This window comes from Hemicordylus capensis, chromosome 4, assembly GCF_027244095.1.
Source record: "Hemicordylus capensis ecotype Gifberg chromosome 4, rHemCap1.1.pri, whole genome shotgun sequence".
Taxonomy (NCBI): Eukaryota; Metazoa; Chordata; class Lepidosauria; order Squamata; family Cordylidae; genus Hemicordylus; species Hemicordylus capensis.
In genome coordinates, this window is record NC_069660.1 from 218,018,887 (window position 1) to 218,041,453 (window position 22,567).

The window sequence follows — 22,567 nt, forward strand, 5'->3', positions numbered from 1 at the left end:
AGTATGCAGTGCTGGTTGATTTAGCTAAAAAATGGGGCTGTGCAGCCCTGTTTGGGAGCTAAATCAACCCCCGCCCCATGTCAGGGGCACAAGGCACGGCCCCTGAGGGGTGGCGACCCAGGTACATTGAACCCATCCGCTCAATGGTGGCTCCACCCCTGTTTACAGAGGACTCATGCAAGTTTATTATAAACTTTGTTTCCAACTGCACAAGCAGCAGCTGCGGCCCACCCCTACCCACAAGCATCCCCTTCCTTCAGAATTTGCTTACAGAAGGAAAAAGGCGAATGAATCGAAAGTGACCGAGAGGGAGAGAGGGGAAATGAGAAGGACAAAGAAAGAGGGGAAGCACGAAAAATGAAGATGGCCCACAAAGAATGAGAGAGTGCAACAGAAGGCTGTAATGTACTTTTTGTATCAGGTTATGACAATGAAGCAAACAATTATCCCTGCCCTCTTTGTTTCTTCTTAGGAAACAACCCACATCCTTATTAAACTCAATAGGCCCAACTGTACAAAATCTTAGTTTCCGCTGCACATAGTTTGATGCACTGCACATTAAAATAAATCTTGGACTAAGGGATCTCCTATCTGTCCTCTCAAAAGACCCACCACAGCAGCTCATGCCCCCACAGTGGATGGGTGAATCCTGCTAAGGATGCTGATTGATTGACTAAGTGCCGTCAAGTCAGTGTTGACTCTTAGCAACCACATAGATAGATTCTTTCCAGAATGATCTGTCTTCAACTTGGCCTTTAAGGTCTCTCAGTGGTACATTCATTGCAGTCGTAATCAAGTCCCTCCACCTTGCTGCTGGTCATCCTCTTTCCATCAACTTTCCCCAACATTATAGACTTCTCAAGGGAGCTGGGTCTTCACATAATGTGTCCGAAGTATGATAGTTTGAGCCTGGTCATTTGAGTCTGGTCATAAGGATGCTACTCTTACATTTTTAGGCATTCTAGAGATTGGCTCCTTACAGCTATTAGTTCTGCCACTATATTTAAACCATATGTTGTTGTTGGAAGTGTTTTTGCTTAATGTTTTGCTGACATTCTGTCAGCTGGTATGTATCCCTCACTTCCTGCGCCTCTGGCCGCTGCCGCCACCAACAGCACTGCAATTACTCTCCAGTATATTATTTTATCAAGAAGCAAAAAGGTGTCACATAGAAATATGGAAGCACTCAGTTTCTCTGCACATGCAAATAGTGCAGTGTCAATGGTGGACAGTATCAGTGTGCTAATCCATGAAAGAAGACAGGCCTTCCATGGAAGAGAAGGCTAAGAGAGGCTATTTTATTTCCGTCTGTTTTGTGATGACACATTTCTTTTGCATGATCACTGTGGTTGTGGAACAGTGCTCATGCGGGATCTGTTAATAAAAACAAAAGACTGAACATTCAAAAGCATCAAAGGCATGATTCCCAAGACAAAGTTGCATTTTGGGGAACACATAGGAACATAAAAAGCTGCCTTACACTGAATCAGACCATTGGTCCAACTAGCTCAGTATTGTCTACACAGACTGGCAATGGCTTCTCCAAGCTTGCAGGCTGGAGTATCTCTCAGCCCTATCTGGAGATGCCAGGGAGGGAATCTGGAAGCTTCTGCATGCAAGCATGCAGGTGCTCTTTCCAGAGCACCACAATCCCCTAAGGGGAAAGAAATATCTTACAGTGCTCACATGTAGTCGCCCATTCAAATGCACCCCATGCAGACCCTATTAGCAAAGGGGACAATTCATGCTTGCTATCACAAGACCAGCTCTCCTCCCACACCTTGTGACTCTAGAAATCTGGGAGATCATTGTTTGAACTCCCCCATCACCTTGCATAATTCCATCTGCCAAATTTTCCTCATCTTGCTCCCTGACAGTTCCAACAGACACACACACTTATTCTCTCTCTCTCTCTCTCTCTCTCTCTCTCTCGCTCTCTCTCTCTCTCACACACACACACACACACACACACACACACACACACACTTACTTACTTACTTCTGATCTTACAGTGTCTGCTGTATCAGAGCACTTTCGGAGTATATATAGAAATGAAAATAGTTGTGCTTTTGCACAAGAGTTCTGACACTTTGGGTCTAGCCTTGGGGTTACCACTGTGTGCACGCAGAAGCATGCACACAGTGTTAGAATGTCGGCCTGGGTGGACGGGCGAGCCCAGTGCTCCCAAGGTGGCTAGCCCTCCTAAAACACCTTCCTCTTAAATGAGGTTAACTGAGCAAGCGCTCCATTAACCTCATTTCTTTGCTCGTGTGGCACCACATCATGTGGTGACACACAAGCAGACCCCCGGCCGAGAGGCTGAAAGCCTCTGCTCAGGGGTCTCTCCAGGATGCCCTGCGCACTTGCACCTGGCATCCTAGGACTTCCGGGGGCGACGCAGCCCCTGATCTCTGCAGCCCTCGCCGGCTCCGTGATGGAGCCGGCAGTCCCAGGGCTCCGCCACTGATCGTCTGTTCAGCCCGCTCTCCCCGCAGACCCCATTGAGGCACTTCATAGCAATCATGTGAAGCGCCTCATTGACATGCTTTGCAAAATCTGCTACCTCCTGTAGAAGATTGCTTCAGCAATCCTGTATCACCTGAACTGTATTTTATTCTCTTGAGGATGTTTGCTCCCTCTTGCCTGTGCAGGACTGAACACGTAGCCAGAATTTTTAAAGGGAGAAAAATATGGTGTAAACTGAGCTCATCCATGCAGACAGAGTCCAGTGTGGTTTTTAGGTGGGAATCTTCTTTGAGGAGATGGCAATAAGCTGAATTATCTTGTCTTTTTAACTTATTTATACTGAGGCCGATTCACATTTGTTTGTTGGTCTATTTGCTGTTGTTGCTTTCATTGCTTGTGCAAGTGTGTTATTGTATATGGATCGTTACGATATTTGTGTTTCTAATTTTGTTTATTTATTTAGCATTTTTATCCCCCTATTCATCCAAGTAGCCCAGAGCAATGCACATGGTTATGTTTATCCTCACAACAACACTGTGGGGTAAGTTAAGCTGAGAGAGAAATGGCTGGCCCTGAATCACTCAATGGATTTCATGGCTGAACATGAAATATAGTATCCTTAAAATTAAACGAATCCTTAGTGGCTCTGAAATAAAGATAACAGACAACATCCAGACTAAGTTAGTCATGACTCAGTCCCACTGAAATTAGTGAAATTTAAGTTAATCATTATTAATGACTTATTGATTTTAATGTGCTTAGTCATGACAGTCTGGATATTGCCCATTAAGTTTTTTGTAATGGATTTTGAGGTATTTGAATATTTAAATAACATTTTGAAACAAAATATACTGTTATTGGGGTTTTTTAATGAATTTAACAAAATTATTGAATTGCTGATACTGTTTTAATAGGAACTTGGTTTTTTATTCATGTATATTTCTGGTATGTTATTTTTTGTTATACTAATTATAATGATATTTTGTATGAATTGTTTTTTCTCATGTTAGCCACTTTGGGCTTCCTTCAGGAAGGAAAAACAGGATGCAAATAATAAATGAAATGTAACAGTGGCACAGTATCTTTCTGCATCAAGAATGATTATCCAACACAGAGTTAAACCCCCTTAAGCACATGGAAGTCAATGGATATGCTGAACTCTGAGTTGGATCAGGGGCATAACCAATGGTAGGGCAGGCAGGGCACGTGCCCTGGGCGCCACTTTGGGAGGGGGCGCACCAAGGTGCCATGACACCCCCCCCCGCAGGCGCCCCCACCCAACTCAATGAAATGTATAAATTTTAAAAATCAACTTCAAGCAGCCGCGCCAATGCGGCTCCTCCTCCTCCCCTGCGCGAGCTCTTATTTGGGCGGGCTGGCCGCATCGCGTGAGTCATGACTCATGGTGAGGAGCCGGAGTTTGTTGTTCTATCTCAATCCCACCCGATTTCCAAGCAGCCACGCCAGCGCGGCGCCCCCCCCCCCCCACGTGGGCTGGCTCGGCTCCGGCTTCTCACTGCTGCCGGGTGGGTGCTCACCGCCCACCACTCTGAGTCTCTGACTCACGCGCATCTCTCCTCGAGTTGATAGCACACACGCACGTGCTGTGAAGCGACAAGGAGAGGACGACAAGTGACGAGTGTGCCTGTTGCTTGCTGCTGCTCTGAGTGGGGAAGAGGATCTGCCCTCCAGCACAACAATATCACCACTAGCACCATCAATAAAGTTAACAGGAGGATCAGGTGTGTGTGTATTTTTAAAACTTTTTAATTACTATTATTATTACAATGATGTCCCGAGTTGAAAAAAATGGCGTGGCGCGGGGCCACGGCATCATAGGCTACGCTGCCGCTGTGGGCGGCGGACAGAGAGCGGCGCGGCTTCTCCCTCCCCCTCCTCTCATGCCCCCCAATTGGTTGTTGTTGCTGGTCGTGGTTGGCAACCCTAAACACTCCAGCCGCCGCCACCGGCCTCCCCTCGCCCCGTCCCCCCTGCTGCCCTTCGCTGCGGTGGGGTGGGTGAGCAGGAGCCAGGGGTCCTCCTTCCACCCCCCGGCAGCGGCGGGTGGCAGCTACGACTGGAGCGATGCCGAGGCCTGCCGTCCGGCCCGGCGTCGCTTCTCAACTGCGCCGCGCGCCTGCGCAGTTCAATCTATTAACTGCTGCACAGTTGAGAAGCAACGCCAGGCCGGACGGCAGGCCTCAGCATCGCTCCAGTCGTAGCCGCCACCCGCCGCTGCCGGGGGGGTGGAAGGAGGACCCCTGGCCCCTGCTCACCCACCCCACCGCAGCGAAGGGCAGCAGGGGGGACGGGGCGAGGGGAGGCCGCCGGCGGCAGCTGGAGTGTTTAGGGTTGCCGACCATAACCAGCAACAACCGCCACCACCCGCCGCTGTCGGGAGGTGGAAGGAGGACCCCTGGCCCCTGCTCACCCACCCCACCCGCGGCTCGGCGTCGCTCCAGTGACAGCCGCCACCGGGTGGAAGGAGGATGAGGATCCTTGAAGATTAATTCAGACTACGCCACATAGGAGCAAAGGCTGAATCTAATATACAGAGTCCATCCTTGAGTGCACAAACTTTCCAAGTTATGCAGCCAAGTTATGCAGTCAGGCAGAGATGTACTCATGTCTTGCTATTGCCGAAAACACAACAGCTTCAGTGGTGGTGAAACATGCATGTCAGACGTGGGGGGGGGGCGCAATTTCAGTGCTTGCCCTGGGCGCCGTTTTCCCTAGTTACGCCTCTGAGTTGGACTGTGACTTCGGCATGCAAAGACTATCCTCTTTCAACCTATTACATGTGGCTGGAAAATAGGGTGGTTAATAACACTGAAAAGGGTGTTCACATTGTGAGGGTGTTCACAAAAACAAACATTTGGTTGAGGCATGCTTTGACCAGACAGACAGGTCCGAAGAGCAAAGCTAACAAAAAGCCAACCTCTCAGCCAATAAAATCTACATGCCTGAGACAAAGAACAATGCAAGTAGCATTAGTTCACCATGGCTGCCAGAGGAGCCCTTCCTACCTTGGCATAATTGAATCATAAAATAGTTTAACATTATCTGCCCATTTGTAGCAATATATTTTGAGTGTGCAGCCCTGTACATTATTCCAAGGAAAATTAGGTTGGCTTGTCACTGAAGGAAATGTCTTTTTTTTTTTAAAGGAGAGAGAGAGATTGAGAGAGAGAAAGAGAGAGAGAGAGAACGAGAACTTGCTTTGTAAAGAAGTTTTTCAGCAATGGTAGGAAAATGTCACCACATCCTTGGAACAGCAACATACTGTACAGGCCCACTTCCGTGCCAAAGAATGAACACAGATAAGAGAACAGTGGGCACTGCTTATTTTTTTTGTTCCTTTTAACTGCGTCACAGCCTGTTCAGGCTGGGTCATCATCAGTACCAACAAATGAAAAGAACTGGAAACATTAGCTCTGTGGAATCTTTGAAGAAGCTGGTGGTGATGAAGTCATCACAATGGGAAGCATTTAGGAAAAGGTCAGCACTTGGAGTGCTGTGTGCTCTTGCTGCTAGGCTGCTTCAGGGCTTAGACTTGGTTGCACTGTAGATGGAGAAACCTATTTAGGGTTGTAATCAGTAATGGGCTTCCCTCTACACTAGAGCAAACTGTGGGTGCTTAATGGAAATTATTACTACTGCCATTCTTTGCAGAACTTCACAGCTCCTATGGAAAGCCTGCTGCTGTGTCTGATCTTAGGACTTCTGCCAAGCAGCCAATGTATTTCTGTCTTCCCCCCAGCAGGCCAGCCTCGATACTCGGTAGTTGAGAAAGAGAAGGCTACGGTATCTATGGGACTTCCAATGGCCTTGCTATCCTGGAAAGGAACTGATTGCAGCAGGACCATCATATTCATCTAGAATGCCTGTGCCACCGGATGTTGCTATGGGAAGTCCAAAAAAACACCCAAGCTAAGTCACTGCTTGATTTTCTGTTCAGACCATTCCTGAGTACTGAAGCAGTGGCCATCTGCCAGTGTTTGTAATAGGAGGTCAGTATGCACTGACATTCAGTAAATTGGTATTATATGCCTCAGATTTGTGCTTTATTGGTTTCTACTCTATTTCAGAAATATGAGCTTTGGACTGAATCATGACTAAAATTCCACACAGACAAATCCATGTGCAAAAACAAACAGATGGTAGCATTATCTATCTATCTATCTATCTATCTATCTATCTATCTATCTATCTATCTATCTACCTCTGTAAATAATAAACAATTTTATTTGCCTGAATTACCTGCCTGTCCACAGCACTGACTTCACTGCTACATAGAAATGTATTTATTTATTTAAGAAATTTATACCCAGTTCCTTCAGTCTTGCTGTATCCAGGGTGGCTAACATGCTTTTTTTGGAGGGGGGGATTAAAATAATTAAAAACACAAACAGTAAAACAGTGGCTGACATGCAGTGCAGCCTTATGAGGGTGGAACAAGAACTCCGTCCTCACAAAGAGCCAGGAAACTAGCTACATACAAGGCTGGGCTTGTAGTGCTGCACAGGTGGTCGTGGTGGGTTTGGAGAGGATGGAGATGCAATTTTCGCTTATCTTCCCCTCCCACACAAAAGCCCTCTTCTCTGCCAGGAGTATGGGCTGCACAACCTTCGGGGACATATTCCTGGCAGAGAAAAGAGCTTTTCCACGGAAGGGAAGAGAAGCAAGAATTACATTCCCATCCCCCTATGCCTGCGCAACACTGTGCACAACTAGTTTCCTGGCTCCTTGTTAGGATGAACTCTTGCTCCGCCCTCATGGAAACCAGCGACCTAAGGACCTCAGTATATTTCTTTATGGCACAAGTGAGTTTCTGTCTGAGGTTTTTCTGTGGCTCAACAATAAAGACGTGCATAGCACCAGTAAAACAAAATAAATGTTTAGTGTGAGTGTTATGTCCTCCATCACTAATTACATCAAAACCAGTATCCAATGGTTGCTTGCAGCCCTAATGTAACATTTCACAAAGTTATCCTAATACAAATAATGCACTCTTGGAGGGAAGTAAGCACACTCTTGCTGTGTGCTATTTATGTTAATACTGTATCAGTAGCTGAGGTTTTTCATAGGACAATGCAATGAACGTTTGAAGGCTCTGAAGATTTCAAGGTATATATTTATACTGTTCTAATTTGGGGCAAAGCGTAACCAAAGGCTGCCTGCAAAGAGCACAAGAGAGGCCAAAACAGCCAGTCTAACATTTTGCGAAAATACAGATGTTGAGTTCAGGAAATTGTATATGTTGGCAATTAATTAACTGCAAATGGTGTACAAATAGATGTCAGCAAGCCATTTCAAACATACTACCACCAAAAGATAAAGAGGGACTAAAGACATTTTTAGGAATGGTAAATATTGTGGGGAATTTCATACCAAATATGCAGCTCATACAATCAACATATGAGCCTCACTGATTGGGGTGGGGAAACCATACCTACATTATAGACACTGAATACAAGTTTGGCTAAAGACTTTGAAAAATTGAAGGATTTATTTGTTTTTTAAAACACATTTTTATACTGCCGCATACACAAGTCCCTGGTCGGTTCACAATCTAAAAACACAACAATTAAAAGAGTTTTAAATACAGATAAAAACTCTAAAATTTAAAACTTTAAAACTATTAATCAAAACAGCACCTGTACTAATCTTTTCATAATAAAAGACAAACCAAATTGTTCACTGATGCCAGGGAAGACAGCAGTGGAGCAATGCTATTGCAAAAATATAGTGGGAAGCTTCACATGATCATTGCCAAGTCTGGAAGCAGGAACCAGAGGTTTTTGGTGACCATGGTCCACCAACCAGCACTTCCCAACCTATCTGCCCAAGATTCTACCAACTTTCTCTGCCCAACTTCAAACCTTTGCTACAGGTGTGTGAAGAAAGTTGATAGAATCTCAGGTGGGTGGGTCGTGAACCACCAGTTGGCAGGTTTGCATGACACTCCCACTAGGGAGTTATTCGCACATGGCTTCCTGCTGCAGGGTAAATGTTGAGCAAAGCCTCTTCGAATTACACTCGCAGCATTGAGGGAAGCAGCCCCTCCCCTCTGCTCTCGAGTTTTGACTTGATGCAAGTTCACATGGCATGCCTCCATGTTTTCCTTCTAGCCAATTGTGGGGCGGGAGATTTCTAAAGAGCTGTATCTGCACTTCTAAAGAGGGTATCCTTCTTATCATGCTAATGATTCTACATCAGTGCCTCTCCCTATCTGCTCTGATGTTTTCAGAAAAAGTAGCTTAAAACCAGCATTTTAAAAACCTGGGAATACATCGAGATAAGCTAGAATTTGCAAGACAAAGCCCGATTTGTGCGTGGAGTGCTTCCAAGGATCTTGAAGGGACTTCGGGGTAAGTTTGGCTGATACATGAACGCACACACTCTCTTCTGGAGGAGATTCGGGGTAACAGCCCTGTCTATAAAGCCTCCTGGAGCACATACTGACCAGGTACCTCTGGTCCTTGGCTGCCAGACTTGGCAGAGCTCATGTGAAGCCATCCACTGATTCCCAGAGATTACTTGCATGTGCTTCTGAGTCCTCATGCAGAGCACCAATATGTACCAATAGAAAAGGATAATGCATCCTAGTATCTCTCTGTAAAAGTTTAATGTGTTCATCTGTGAAAAGAAAGGGATTGTAGAAACCAGCCACAAGCTTCTAGAATCCCTAAAAAGATGATGAATTCCTAAGAAAAGGCTTAGGGATTTTGGAATCCCTAAGAAAAGGCTGGCAGCATCCAGTGACTCTTCTTATTCCCCACCCCCACCCCACCAGCCTTATCAATATGAAAACATGCCAGAAAAATAGCTGCTAGTAACAAACATATTCTCCAGAGCATGTGATGTTATTGTCAGAGAACATTATGAGGAATTCGACATCCATGTCAACTCAATAAAGAAATTTACCCAATATAGGAAAAAAATATCAGGAATTTGCATGAGTCACAACAAATGACACCAGAATGATTATCATCACAGCCTGACCAGGTCACATACCTGTCTAACATTTTCAACCAAAGTTATCTATAATTGACAAGATATTGTTCAGAGGCCATAGACTGACATTGCAAAAGAACACTTCAAAGACTACTTGAGAGGCATTTGGTCATTGGAAAATGTAAAGGAAGGAGAGTCTGAGATGTCCTGTTGAAGACACACACACACACACTGACCAGTCAATAGAAAAAGTACATGTGGGAAAATAATGACAAGCAGAGGCATGGTACAATACAATCTATATCTATATTTCTCTTACATGTACCTGTCGCTAATCCCATGTGTGGCAGCTCTCGTGAGAGTTCGCAAGCGGCTGCCGGATAGTGATGGGGATGGGCAGGTGGGGGGAAAGAAACTGCTGGCTAGGAGAATGGCTGAGCGGCAGCCAATGGGCAGGGAGGGCACGAGGAGAGCCAAGAAGAGAACTAGAGGTACAGATGCTCTGCGCCCGGTTCAGTTTGTTGTCAATATTTTTATATCCTCTGGCACATTTATCTATTGTTTTTAGATTATTGTTTTCACTATTATGAAGTAGTAATGTTGAAAATCTGACAGCACAGCATTATCATGTTCATCTTTTTCAAGCATGCCATTTCACAACTGTTAATGTCTAATGATAGTCCTCATTTTGTTGGACTAAATTTTTTTTTAAATGCCAGGCTTTCACCATACCATATTATCCAAACTATCTGCAAATGACCTCATAGAAAATGGGTCAGGATAGTCAAAAGGTTTCTTAAGAAACCATAGCTTTAGGGGCAGATCCTTTTCTGGCAACGTTGAACGTCAGAATTGCAGCCAACTTCTTAAATGTTTATGTGAAGCACTCCCTGAGTTTTGCAGCAGCTATCATGCAGGTAGGCAGGGTTTTCATCAACCTCTCCTTTCCCAGAAGTTCCCTGCACCACCTGAAAATATATCCGGGGTGGGGGTCCACACAGTCCTCAGGGGCATAGTTTCAGGTGATGTGGGGCACTTCTGGGGAAAGGAGAGGTCAGCTAAAATCACACTCACCCCTGCACAACAGGCACTGTGGCTCTCACAAAGCTCTCTGCAGTGAGGAAGCTCTGTGCAGCAGTGCGCAACTCTGCAGTATCCAGCATGCGAATGCACACTTAGTCAGGAAGTTGGCTATTATCTTTAGTGAAGGAAATCTCTGAAATAGTCTCTCACAGAAAACTGTGATCTTGACTTCCAAACCTAACAGACATAGCTTAAAGCAAGGACAAGTATCTGAATACATACTGAATGCAAAGACAAGGCAAAAATGAGAGAAAAAACTAATGAATACACATTGTCACAAGTATTGCTGTTAGTCTCATGCAAGTTTGCATGCATGGGGACAGAAGACACAAGTAGTTTAGGCATATGAAATTAAAATGTCTGATTGTTATATGTTAAAACAAAACAAACCTTCAGTGTGTTCCAGAACAAGAGGAGAATGGGGAAATAATGGTTCGGGGGGGAGGGGGCAGAAGTAATCAGGGTAGGATCACATCTTACACAACACAAAACAGTGCACAGACCTAATCCAAAAGATAATCCAAAACAATACAAAAGATCGGGGGGAAGGGGGGGAACTAATATAATCCTAGGTTATAATATATCGCTCCAAAGAATAATATAAAAGGGTATTTTAATGATAAAAATGAAAAATTCTGCATTAAATGGCTTAACACATCATACACATTTCGACTAAACATTTTCCTCAGTGACTTTTCATATATTTTCACAAGGGCATAATGCCTCCAGACTCAAAAGTCCCTCAAAAGACACATTTGTTCACCCAGGCTTTTAATCAGATACGATTTTAATAGTTTTTTCTTTGTTTTTAATAGTTTTAACATTTTTTTAAATTTTAAATTATTGTAATTTTCTAACTTCTTTATTGGTTGTGGTTTGAATTGTTTTGGTGTAGACCACCCAGAGACTAGCATTTTGGGCAGTATACAAATAAATGTATTAAATAAATAAATAAATAAATAAATAAAATACCAGGAAGGATGTGCCCCTGCTGGTGCATAATGAAGTATGATAGCTCCATTAATGCTATTTGTGCTCAGAAGGAGGAGGAAGGAAGCATAAATAAACAAGTTGTTCTATTAAGCATCATCATTATAAACTACACCACTGGTGTCCCTATGTGTTAATAACAACTGTACCAAATTTGATTCAAATCGGTTAGACAGTCCAGAAGTCCGAATGTTTGTGCCTCAAACATTTACACGTCTGCCATCTTGAATCAGGGTGGATGACATCATCACCAACTAGACCACTGAGGCACCCCTATGTGTCCCTACAGCTGTAACAAATCTGGTAAAAATTGGTTAGGCAGAGGTTAGCTCACTTGTGCCTCAAAAGTATACATGTCCGCCATCTTGAATCTCAAACTATGCCATTGAGATGTCCCTGTGTAGGGACAATGGAGGGACACTAAGGTGTCTCTACAATTGTATCCAATTTAGTTAGTGTTGGTCCAGGCATTGCGAAGTTTATAGTGGGGGACACATACACATACATGGACAGACACACACACAGAATGAAGGGTGATCTCATAAGCCTACTGGAAAGTAGGCTAAAAAATGTGCAGTGGCTTTAATGTAAACCGCCCTGAGCCTTTTGGAAGGGCGGTATAAAAGTTTTAATAATAATAATAAAAGACACTCTACCTGTGTTGGGGGGAACAGCATGCCCCAATTTTATTTTATTTTTTGTAAGTGTGCCTGATGATGCAAAATGGATACACTACTATAGATCATCCAGCAAAATGGCCTACAATATCAACCAAGGCAGATTCTGAAACAGGACCACATAGCTCAACCAGATTATGAAGAGCTACACAAAGACTGAATTTAAAAATGTTAACATGAATATGTATTTTATTTTATCATGTAGCAGTTGTTGTTCTGGTTATATGCAGTATCTGTAAGGTATTTGAAAGAGAAGATGTTGGGAATGAGTGACATGTCATTTCTTCTCTTTCTCAAGGAATAAGCCATATGTCAAATTAGTTCATTGTGAAAGTAAAACTTCAGATAAATGTTGTTCACTACAAAAGCCATCATACAACTCAACTAGTATGGAAATACACAAAAACATCCAGAGTCTACAGACTATTCAGTACAGGAAGTATGTTAGCAGAAAGGGGATCAAATATAGCTCTGGTTATGATAAACGGATTTCAAAGCAGAATAGCATGTGAGAGATTTACATATCCCTATTATAATCCCTCAAACACTCTATTGTCTGTTATTTTTATTTCCTCTGGATTACATATGAATTTTAAAATAAATATATGCAGGTAAATAAATAGATGCACAATGAATCTCACTGCAATATATTGAATATATCACGTTATTGATAAGATTTATTGCAGAGTGACCAAAATGCAGAATGGTGCATTTCTTTCTGTGTAATTGGTTTCCTCTTTTCTGTGAATATTTTTTTACAATTAATAAAAAGCTGCCTCCTTTGGCAGCAAGTGAAAAGAGGTTTCTCAGCGTTCTAATTAAAAGCAGTTTCTGAAAGGTTAATCTAATAATCAACGGGATATAAGATTTCACTCTAGTCCTGAGTAGCTATGTGTACTGCGGGGTGGGGGTGGGGGAATGGACCAGGTAAATTAAGGTCTTTCTGTCCTGGCTTATTGCGTATGGTATTATTCAGCATTTATTTCTTCAATGCTTAAAAATAAAATGATTATTAGGCCTGCCTCATAGTGTCTTAGATACCTGGAGACAAAAATTGTCCTGGGGCGCAAGACGCATTATGAAATTAGTAGGCAGAGCATATATACCATATATAGCTGCGGTGTTTCCCAAAACATATTTTGTATGTAGCCACCCATGCCAAAGCAGGTGTACAGCACAGCTACATGCACTATACAAGCAGAGCATCAATTAATTTTGTGGTGTGAGGCAGCCCTAGATCCATCTGTTGCCTTAGAAAAAATCTCCTGGACCTAAAGTACCATTGACAAATGCCTAACTAACACTGGTGCTTGAATCCTTACTAAAAAGGAGAATCTCTTACATGTACTGTTTCTAAACGATTCTTATATTAACAAGAATCCTTCTTCTAACAAATTTAAGCCTTCATTTATCATTTATTTAAACCATTTATCATTTATTTAAACCTTCATTTATCAGTTATTTAAACTGCTTCTTGAACTGTACCCAGTGAACATGAGGATCTATTAGTTTGCGTAGCTAAGGGGACAAATCATGCTTGCAACCACAAGACCAGCTCTCCTCTCCTGTTAACGTTATAACACTCCTGAATCTTGTTTTAATTTATCAGCATCTTTCTTAAATTAAAATGCCCACACCTGAACACAGTGATCGAAATGGGGTATTTTCAGTGCTTGTCAAAGTTACACATAAATCTCTAATACAAATTTAAAAATAATATGTCTTGATAAAGTTGACGTTAACATACATATTTAAACAGGCGGGGGCTCTAAAAAGAAAGGAAAGAAATAAACATGAAGCAAGCAAACTCAGCAGGGGGGCAGAACAGGCAAAAGAGCTTGCTGGTATGCAGGAGAATGTTAGTATCATGAGGCCAGAACTGTTGGAGATGGAGTTCCAGTGCATCGGCCTTTTGCACCAACTATCCTAATGACCACTAGGGGCATTGGGAGCAGAGGTAGCTAGTAAGGGTCTCCTTATCTGTCCCTGCTTTGCCTTTACTCCATGACCCCTGCTTTGACTCCTCGGGTACTTCCTGTAGTGAGTCAGTCCTCTTCCTTTCCTCCTAGAGAGAAAATAGGGACATATCTCTCTCTGCCTACATACCTATTCATTATGTAGCTGATAGATAGGATAGGTCTTTCCTATAGCAAATGTAATTCACCAATAAATCAATTTGATTTAGACTCTACAGTGATCTCCATGCATGTGACTTAAATAGCTACAAAAACTAAACTCTGCACTCTGCAACTGGAGTGGTAGCTTCCTTGGTGTTTTGCTAAATAATCACAAACCCCAACAAGAACTCACCAAGAGACACAGAGAAGGGGGAAATCCATGGGTAAAGATGTGTGCAGGAGGTCTTGTCACTGCTTAACAAGCTACCAAACTAGTTCTCACTTGCAGCAGCTTGTTCTGCAGTCACTCAGTGCTTCATCATGGCCAGAGTCTAGATGCAGGTGAGATGACTAAACAAATCAGCAGTAATTATGATAGAGGGGGGAGAATATCTATAGCTCCAGGATTTAGTGCAAAGGGAATTCTATGACAGGTATTCCATCCAACAGAGGGCCTCACCTGCAGGTCCACAGATGGGCCTGGGTTCCTCAGAGATTTTCCAGCTCCCAGAATGCTGAGCTTTCTTTTAAAAAGTAAGGCTCTGGGACATTTTACTTGTGGAGATCTACAACTGAACAAGCAGATCTACAACTGAACAAGGGAAACGTCTCTGGGCCCCTGGGAGGTGGGGCACAGGGTGCTGCTGAGTGGGTGACTGCTTGCTCTTTCCACTCCCCCTCACACCTCCCTGAAGAAGAAGGGCCAGAGAGAGGCCCATCTTTACTTTTTGTCTCAGGGCCCACTGACTAGGCCTATTGCCAGAAATGTTGTGATGAGGGGACATAAAGGTGCAGGGAGTCATGTTTACAGTTATGTAATTGTATCAAATACAAATGAAATACAATTCAATTGTTTACGATTTAATAAGGGCCTGTGGCTTGCTGTCAGGTATCTCAGTGTCTGCATCCATTGGCTAGAACCTTGAAAGGCTGGAGATGTTTACTTCTTAGTGGGCAATCAGATGGAACTCAATATACAATTCCAGCTCATAGGCCAGAACCAGAGCAGCAACCCAGCAAACACAGTCTTTTGCATCCCAAAATCATTGTAACAAGGTTTCTGTGTTCTTTTCATTAATCAGGCCCTTTTAAAAGATGAGGCACCATTGAAAAATTTCTCGCAAAGCTTCAAAATGTCATACATATATGGAGGATATCCTTTCAAAATATCCATAGCAGAGCTCTGCAATGTTGACATAACACTAAAATTGTTTGTGCCACATTGCTGAGGCCTTTCTACTAAATCTGTAAAGAATCAAACAGTGGGCATCTTTAGATTGTATTTCAGATTGGCAACCTGTATTGCCCCACAATACCACTTAACCTGCAGATTCTCGGTGTTGGATATCTCTGCTCAATATGCATGCTTTTCTGTGCTCAGACCTAAACAAACACAATTAAAATTAGCTATTAACTTAATTAAAAAGCAAAATGATTATATTTACCCCCAAAAAGAAGCTTCCACCATGTTAAAGTCACAGCAAGACTAAAAGTAAACAGAAGACATTTCTGAATGCACAAATACATGCATAATTATATGCAAAAAGTTGTTATCACAGCTACCCAGTGGCTAGCAGGATCAAGCTTCAAATCTCAAAATATAGCTGTAGGAGAAAGGCAGATTTTGACCATACAAACCATATTCAATTATCATGTCTATGCTGTTTCTCTCTTTCGGCAGTTTAAAAGCTATTATTAGACTCCTTTGCCTTTTCTGAAGCATTTTCTTAAAAAAAAAACACACACTCAAAGTGATACTTCTATATCACATTCCAAAATATAAACATTAGCTGCAGACCGTTTGATTATTAGTTTCTCAGAACATTCTGTTCTGCCCTGCTTTGCTCCCTTTAATATAAAGCACAGAAGATGGCTAAGATGGGCCTCAAAAAGCCCTGCTCTAGCTTTTTTCTTAATTCCACTGATAATCGTCACTAGGGACGTGCATGGAAACAGGCAGGGGTGGCTCAATGGCGGGGTCTCAGGTGGTGCGCGTGCGCCCACTAGGCACAAGCATGCACACTTTGCGCTCGTGCTCACACACACTGGGCGCACACCATCTTGCAACAGGTGTGCTCACTACAGGCACATGCACGTCAGCTACTTCTGGCCACTTCTGGCCGAAGAGCAAAGGGGGCAGCAGGGAAATACACTGCCACCCCATAGGGCATTTAAAATACCGGGAGCCGGCAGGGGGGAAGCAGAGGGGAGCATACTGCACTCTCCCCCACCCTTAAAGTTAGATCCCCCACCGCCTTCGAACTTCAACACCCCCCAGTGTTCAAACCTGTTCGGAGGCCCGTAAAAAGGCCTCCAAACAGGTCTGTGCACATCCCTAATCGCCACACTCATTCAAGCCTACACTGAGAAATGCAGAACAATAGTATTTTTTACTCAGATTGAATGGATGGACAAAAATGCCCCCAAAACATATTCACTTCTGATAGTTTAAAAAATGTTTAGTAAGTTTCCCTTTTGCAGCCACGTTCACAATCATTTTCGCTGAAATGGGAGGAGAGCTGGCAACAAACGTGTCTTTAAACAGGTGCAGTAAACACTAGTGCAGAATAAGAAAGCAAGCACAATACAGAGTAAACAGAAGACATCACCCAGGAAGTTTCTTGTGTCTCTGTTCTTATTTTGATACAGCTGGTTTACTTCAGGGTGTGCTTTGCATTCTCTAGGACAGGAGTTCCTAATCTTGCCTCCCTGGCAGTGGTGGCTGGTCAGGAAACTCCCTCCTCAATAAACAAACCAGCAAACAAGCTAGTAAAGGTTCAAACTTACAGGCAGCCAGGGAAACCTCCAGAGCACGAGTTTTCTGCAGCACCTCCTTCCCTGCCAGTAATTTCTTCTTACTGGCTACAACAGCTGCTACTCAAGTTGCTCCAGCCAGTCTGATTCCGAAGGGGATCCTCCTTGCAGTGACTCCAGGAAGTGTTGGGAATTCTCTCTGGTAAGAGAAACCCTTTTTCATTATAGCAGAGTACACAGAGGCACAACACAGCAGAATTTAGTTGGGCATGCGTATATGCTGAGAGTAAAGTAACTTGGAGCCAGTTCATCGTTTCAAATCAATATAAATGGTATTTATTAGAGAATTCCATTCTAGACAGGAAAGTGAGGAGTTAGGATCACCTAATCTAGCTAGCTAGCTGGATGCAGATGGATTCTGCATCTCTGCACACATGGTGCAGGGGAGAGGAGCTTGCATGTTGCACGATAGAAGGAACAGGAAGAGAAAAAGGAAGAGAGGAAGGAAGTGGCTGGAAGGAAGGAAGTGTCCCTAAGAGTAGCAATCTACATTCCAAAGGGATCATGTCAGAGCAGTAGGGAAGGGATTATCAATGTCTTGACCCTCTAGCCCTCTGACTCACTAGTCTGTCCTCCAGTGTCATTGAGACAAGAGACAGCGCAAAGTCCTTCACTTCCAACAGGATGATGGGGGAAATGTGTAAAAACGATACTCTCTGAAGCAACAGGGAGTGTATTTTTAACCCATTATTTTAGTTCATTGTTTAGCAATGCCAGGAGGAGCAATTTGAGTAGCAGCTGTTGCAGCCAGTAAGAGCAAATGAGGAAGTTACAAGCAAAGGAGGAGAGGAGGGGTGCAGAAAGCTCCCTGCTCTGAAGGATTCCTGGCTGCAGGTAAGTTTGACCTTTTACTAGTTTGTTTTGTTTTGTAAGAGGGGGGATACAATTTCGTTTTTCTCCCTCCTGTCCCTCTTTCTGCCTTTTGCTTTTGCTTTTTGCCCTGACTTTTCTACTTTCTGTCTTCTGTCCCAAAACCCAACCAAACTTTTCTGTTTTCTGCCTTTTGCCCCAATTTTTCTGTTTTCTAAATACTCAAGCCCACTCATGTGGGCAAGGGAGTGGCCAAGGCTCCTGCCTTGGTGACTGGGTTCTCCACTCCCCCCCCCCCAAGCTCACCAGCCACTATAGCTCCACCAATGTTGTTGGACTACAGCTCCCATCATCCCCAGCCACACAAAAATTGAGTAATAAAAATAGTGATCCAAGTGCAAACCTTGATCCATATGTTATGGATGGGGAAAATGAAGGTCTGCTACAGGGAGTTAGTAGTAGGGGCGTAACTACGATTAGGCAAGGGGAGGTGGCTGCCTGGGGGCCCCCATGCCTCGAGGGGCCCCCCAGAGGCAAGTCACATGACTATATATTGTGAAGTGTGTGTGTGTATGTGTGTGTGTATCAGTGAGGGGCCCATTTAAAAATTTTGTCTCTGGGCCCACTCAAGCCTTGTTATGCCCCTGGTTAGTAGCAATACTTACTTTCTTTATAGCTATAGCTATATACATATATCTTTAGGAAAATGGGTATCCCAGAACATCTCATTGTTCTCCTGAGAAACCTATACACAGGACAGGAAGCCACAGTCCTGACGGAACATGGTGAAACAGACTGGTTCCAGATCGGCAAAGGAGTAAGACAAGGCTGTATACTTTCTCCTCCTCTATTCAATGTATATGCTGAACATATACCAAGAGAAGCTGGATTGGAAGAAGATGAACGCGGTTTTAAAGTTGGAGGAAGAAGCATCAATATCTTATGCTACTCTGATGACATCACTCTGACTTATAGCTGAGAATGTGAATGATCTGCAAGCTCTAGTAGTGAAAGTCAAGGAGCACAGTGAAAAAAATGGACTACTACTAAATGTAAAGAAGACTAAACTAATGACAATGGGTACAGCAACCAGCCTCAGAATTGATAATGAAGACACTGAAGTGGTGGATAGATTCTGCCTTTTAGGATTGACCATCAACAGTAAAGGATCCAGCAGTCAACAAATATGCCGCAGGCTAGCACTTGGTAGGTTGCAATGAAGGCCTTGGAATGGATATTTAGATGCTGTGACATTTCTATACCTACAAAGATTAGAATCGTTCGGACCACGGTTTTTCCCATTACACCCTATGGATGCGAAAGCTGGACTTGGAAGAAGCAAGATAGAAAAAGTATTGACTCTTCTCAACTTTGTTGCTGAAGAAGACTTTTGAAGATACCATGGACAGCCAGGAAAACAAACAAATGGATCATGAAACAGACCGATCCAGAATTTTCACTCGAGGCACAAATCACCAGGCTCAGACTAGCATACTTCAGACACATTATGCGAAAAACCAACTCCCTTAATGCTGGGGAAAGTTGAAGGAAAGAGAAGAGGATGACCAGCAGCAAGATGGATGAACTTGATTATGACAACAATGAATGTGCCACTGAGAGACCTTAAAGGTCAAGTTGAAGACAGATCATCCTGGAGAGAATCTATCTGTGTGGTCGCTAAGAGTCGACACCGACTTGATGGCACTTAATCAATCAGTCCATATACATATATACATGCACTTCAGCACCAGAGAGGGAGACTGCTTTCAAAAAACTAAGTCAAATAAAATCAGAACATTCACAAAAAATCAGGGAATTTCTGCAGGAAGAGGGACAGTCTTCTCACTTCATTTTTACTCTTGTGTTTGTATCTGTTGTTTTTATTTCTGAGTTTCTATATTTTGAATTTTTTCATGCTGTGAAAGTAGTAATAAAGCCAATAAATAAATATACTTTAAAATAAATTAAAAGGAAGCATTCTTGCTAATTGCTACTTTTGTTTCAAATGCTAAATGAGTGGCATTGAATTAATACCTCAGGGAAACACAGGAAGCCCTGTTATGCCCTTCACAACGGCCACAACAGAGCATACAGTGGCTTCAACGGGACTAGCACACATGTAATGGTGCATTCACTGGACTGTAGTTTTAGTCTAACCTCTCAGAGCTGCTTCAGATGTCACATATGACAGCACTTGTTTCTGGTGTTTGATGGCATGTTTTCAGTGCTTATGAAGAAAGTGAAAAATTACTTCATATTTTTGTCTCCGTGTTGATAGAGGCTTACTACCTATCCTAGGGTCCCTCATTCTAGGAAAGGAGTCAAATGGCCCACAAGTGCATTACAGCCAACATTAGCGGACTGCCCATACATCACCCACCGCAGTGCCTCTCTGGTATGAAATCTTGTCTGCATGGTGGATCAGTGACATAAGCGGCAGTCCCATGCACATCTGGGCTACTTAAATAAATCCCACTGATATCAATGGATCTGAGGCTGACAAAAGGTTCACAACATTGCAACTATAATCACAAGCATGAAATATTTTGTGCATTTCACTGAATTTATAAAATATGCAAATTTGATGGGACGCGTATGCTGTAACCATATCTTCACGTGCACAAGCAAAGACAGGCTTTTTCCATGTGCATCTTTTTGAATGTTCAACGTTCTGCACATGAACACCTGAAAATGCATGAATATTGTAATATGCAAAGCTCCTCTCAAGGCAGAATTGAAAATTCTGTCTGGTAAACATATATGGTTTTTTCTCCTTTGCTTCATTCAAGTTACCTGCTGCTCCTCTGCCCTGAGTTTAACACTATCCAGCTTCCTTGCTGTGAGCAAGGAAGTGATCATGTAATCAGTAATGCACAGCAGTATTTTTATAACGGGGTCTTTTTTCCCCCTTTCAAAGCAAGTAAAGGGTTCGTTTCTTGTAGGCAGATGGACAGAGCCTGAAGGACCATGTTTACTAGAGAGACACCAGATTTGAAAAGTTAACAGCCGGCATTGTATCTGGTTCATTTTCTATCAAAATAAGTTCATTATCATTAATTGCTGCCAACTGCCAATCAGTCCTTAAAACCACATCTGAGATTATTAGGAAAAGATACGTTAATAGCCCCACTGTCATAGTTTGTAATATTCAGAGGAATATTCTAGAAGTATCACATTACTGCAACAGATAACAACAACAACATGATTCCATCTCAACAATCAACAGAAGAAACATAACATACTTCTGATGGGGTCCTACACAGCTATTCTGCTGTTAATGTTTCCACGTCTGCTCCAAGAATGCTGCTTCTGTGTTTTTTAATAGATTCAAATGTACCTGAGTTTTAGAAACTGCTCAGGCTCTCTCTACATATAAACCTGGACAATTAGCAATGAAAGTTTCTTGTAAGCCTCACTCTCTATTTCCGGTTCATACTGCACATCTTCAAATGCGGCTTGTTGACAGATGACACCCCCTCTCCTTCCCCACATCTTCTGGGTGCACTCTCTCTCCTGGGGCCAGTGTGCGCCTCTGTTTGCTGTATCAGGTAGCATATCTGCAACCAGTTTTGCCAGCCCTGTCTCTTGCTGCCACCATGCTTTCCCTTCCAGCACCAAGCTTGTCTGCTTTTGGTGCTGGCAAAGAGATAGTGAGCCAAGTCTCACGATCAGTGAGACCTGGTTTTTGCAGGAGAGCGGGCTAAGCCCACTCTCCCCACACAGGAGCAGGCAAGGAGCCCTGGGCGGCTGGATCGGCCGCCCACACGATTGCCAGCTCCATGACAGAGCCGGCGGGGGCTGGGGGAGCGGGGGCTGATCGGCCCTTGGAAGCTCCAGCATGCCCTGCGCAAGTGCGCAGGGCATGTTTGCGAGACCCCCGGAGCCAGGAGGCGGCTTTTTGCCTCCTCTCCAGGGGTCTCTTCGTGAGTAGCCACAGTGCAGAGCCGTGCCACGGCTACTCACGATAAAAAAAAAACCCCGGGTTAGCGGAGCACTCGCTCCGCAAACCCGGTTTTAGGGGCGAGCTACTTAGGGGGGTTAAGCTAGCCCCTAGCCTGATTTTGCCTGGTAGTGAGAATAGCCCCAGGGTGCAAGAGAGTAAGCCAGTCACTGGTGCTAGCACAGTGACAGCGGCAAGAGTAGGCAGCATGCATATCGCTTTGCTAGCACCTGCTGACTCTTGCTGCCACCGTTGCATCAGTAGGACTGATCAGCTCTCTCTCTCCCACTGCCTCTCCCCTCTAGCACCAAAAGCAGAAAAGTGACAGCAACAGACAGGGGCCAGCAGTACACCAAGAAGCAGTATGTGCCAGCCCCAAGAGCATGTGTTGGGAAGGTGAGGCAAAATAAGAGTGTCATCTGTGCTGGTGGCCTCTAGCCTAGCAGGTGGGCTGGCAAGGAGGGGGCAGGGCTAGGATCAGGGACTCTGGGAAAAGACCAAAAAAAAAACCATCAGGGACAGCAGTAGGGGTGAGGCAAAGGCAGTGGCAGCAGACAGATGGGTGATGGCTGCAGAGAACCATGGAACATTCACCATCTGAGGTCATCTCCTCACCTTGGCTCATGGGGGAACTACCCCGGTCATCTTTTGTTTGCACTGACTTTGGCTCAATTTCAGATGCAAAGCTAGATCGCAATTTGGTGATCTGAAGA

At 43.8% G+C, this 22,567-nt stretch overlaps 1 long non-coding RNA gene across 1 annotated transcript; it reads left to right on the forward strand.

The window, feature by feature from the left end:
• Positions 1 to 14,256: 14,256 nt before the first annotated feature.
• LOC128322826 (uncharacterized) lies at positions 14,257 to 19,868 on the forward strand. The gene is made up of 3 exons (XR_008306022.1): positions 14,257 to 14,824; positions 15,373 to 17,938; positions 18,617 to 19,868. It is a non-coding gene; the product is annotated as an uncharacterized LOC128322826 (long non-coding RNA).
• Positions 19,869 to 22,567: the final 2,699 nt, after the last annotated feature.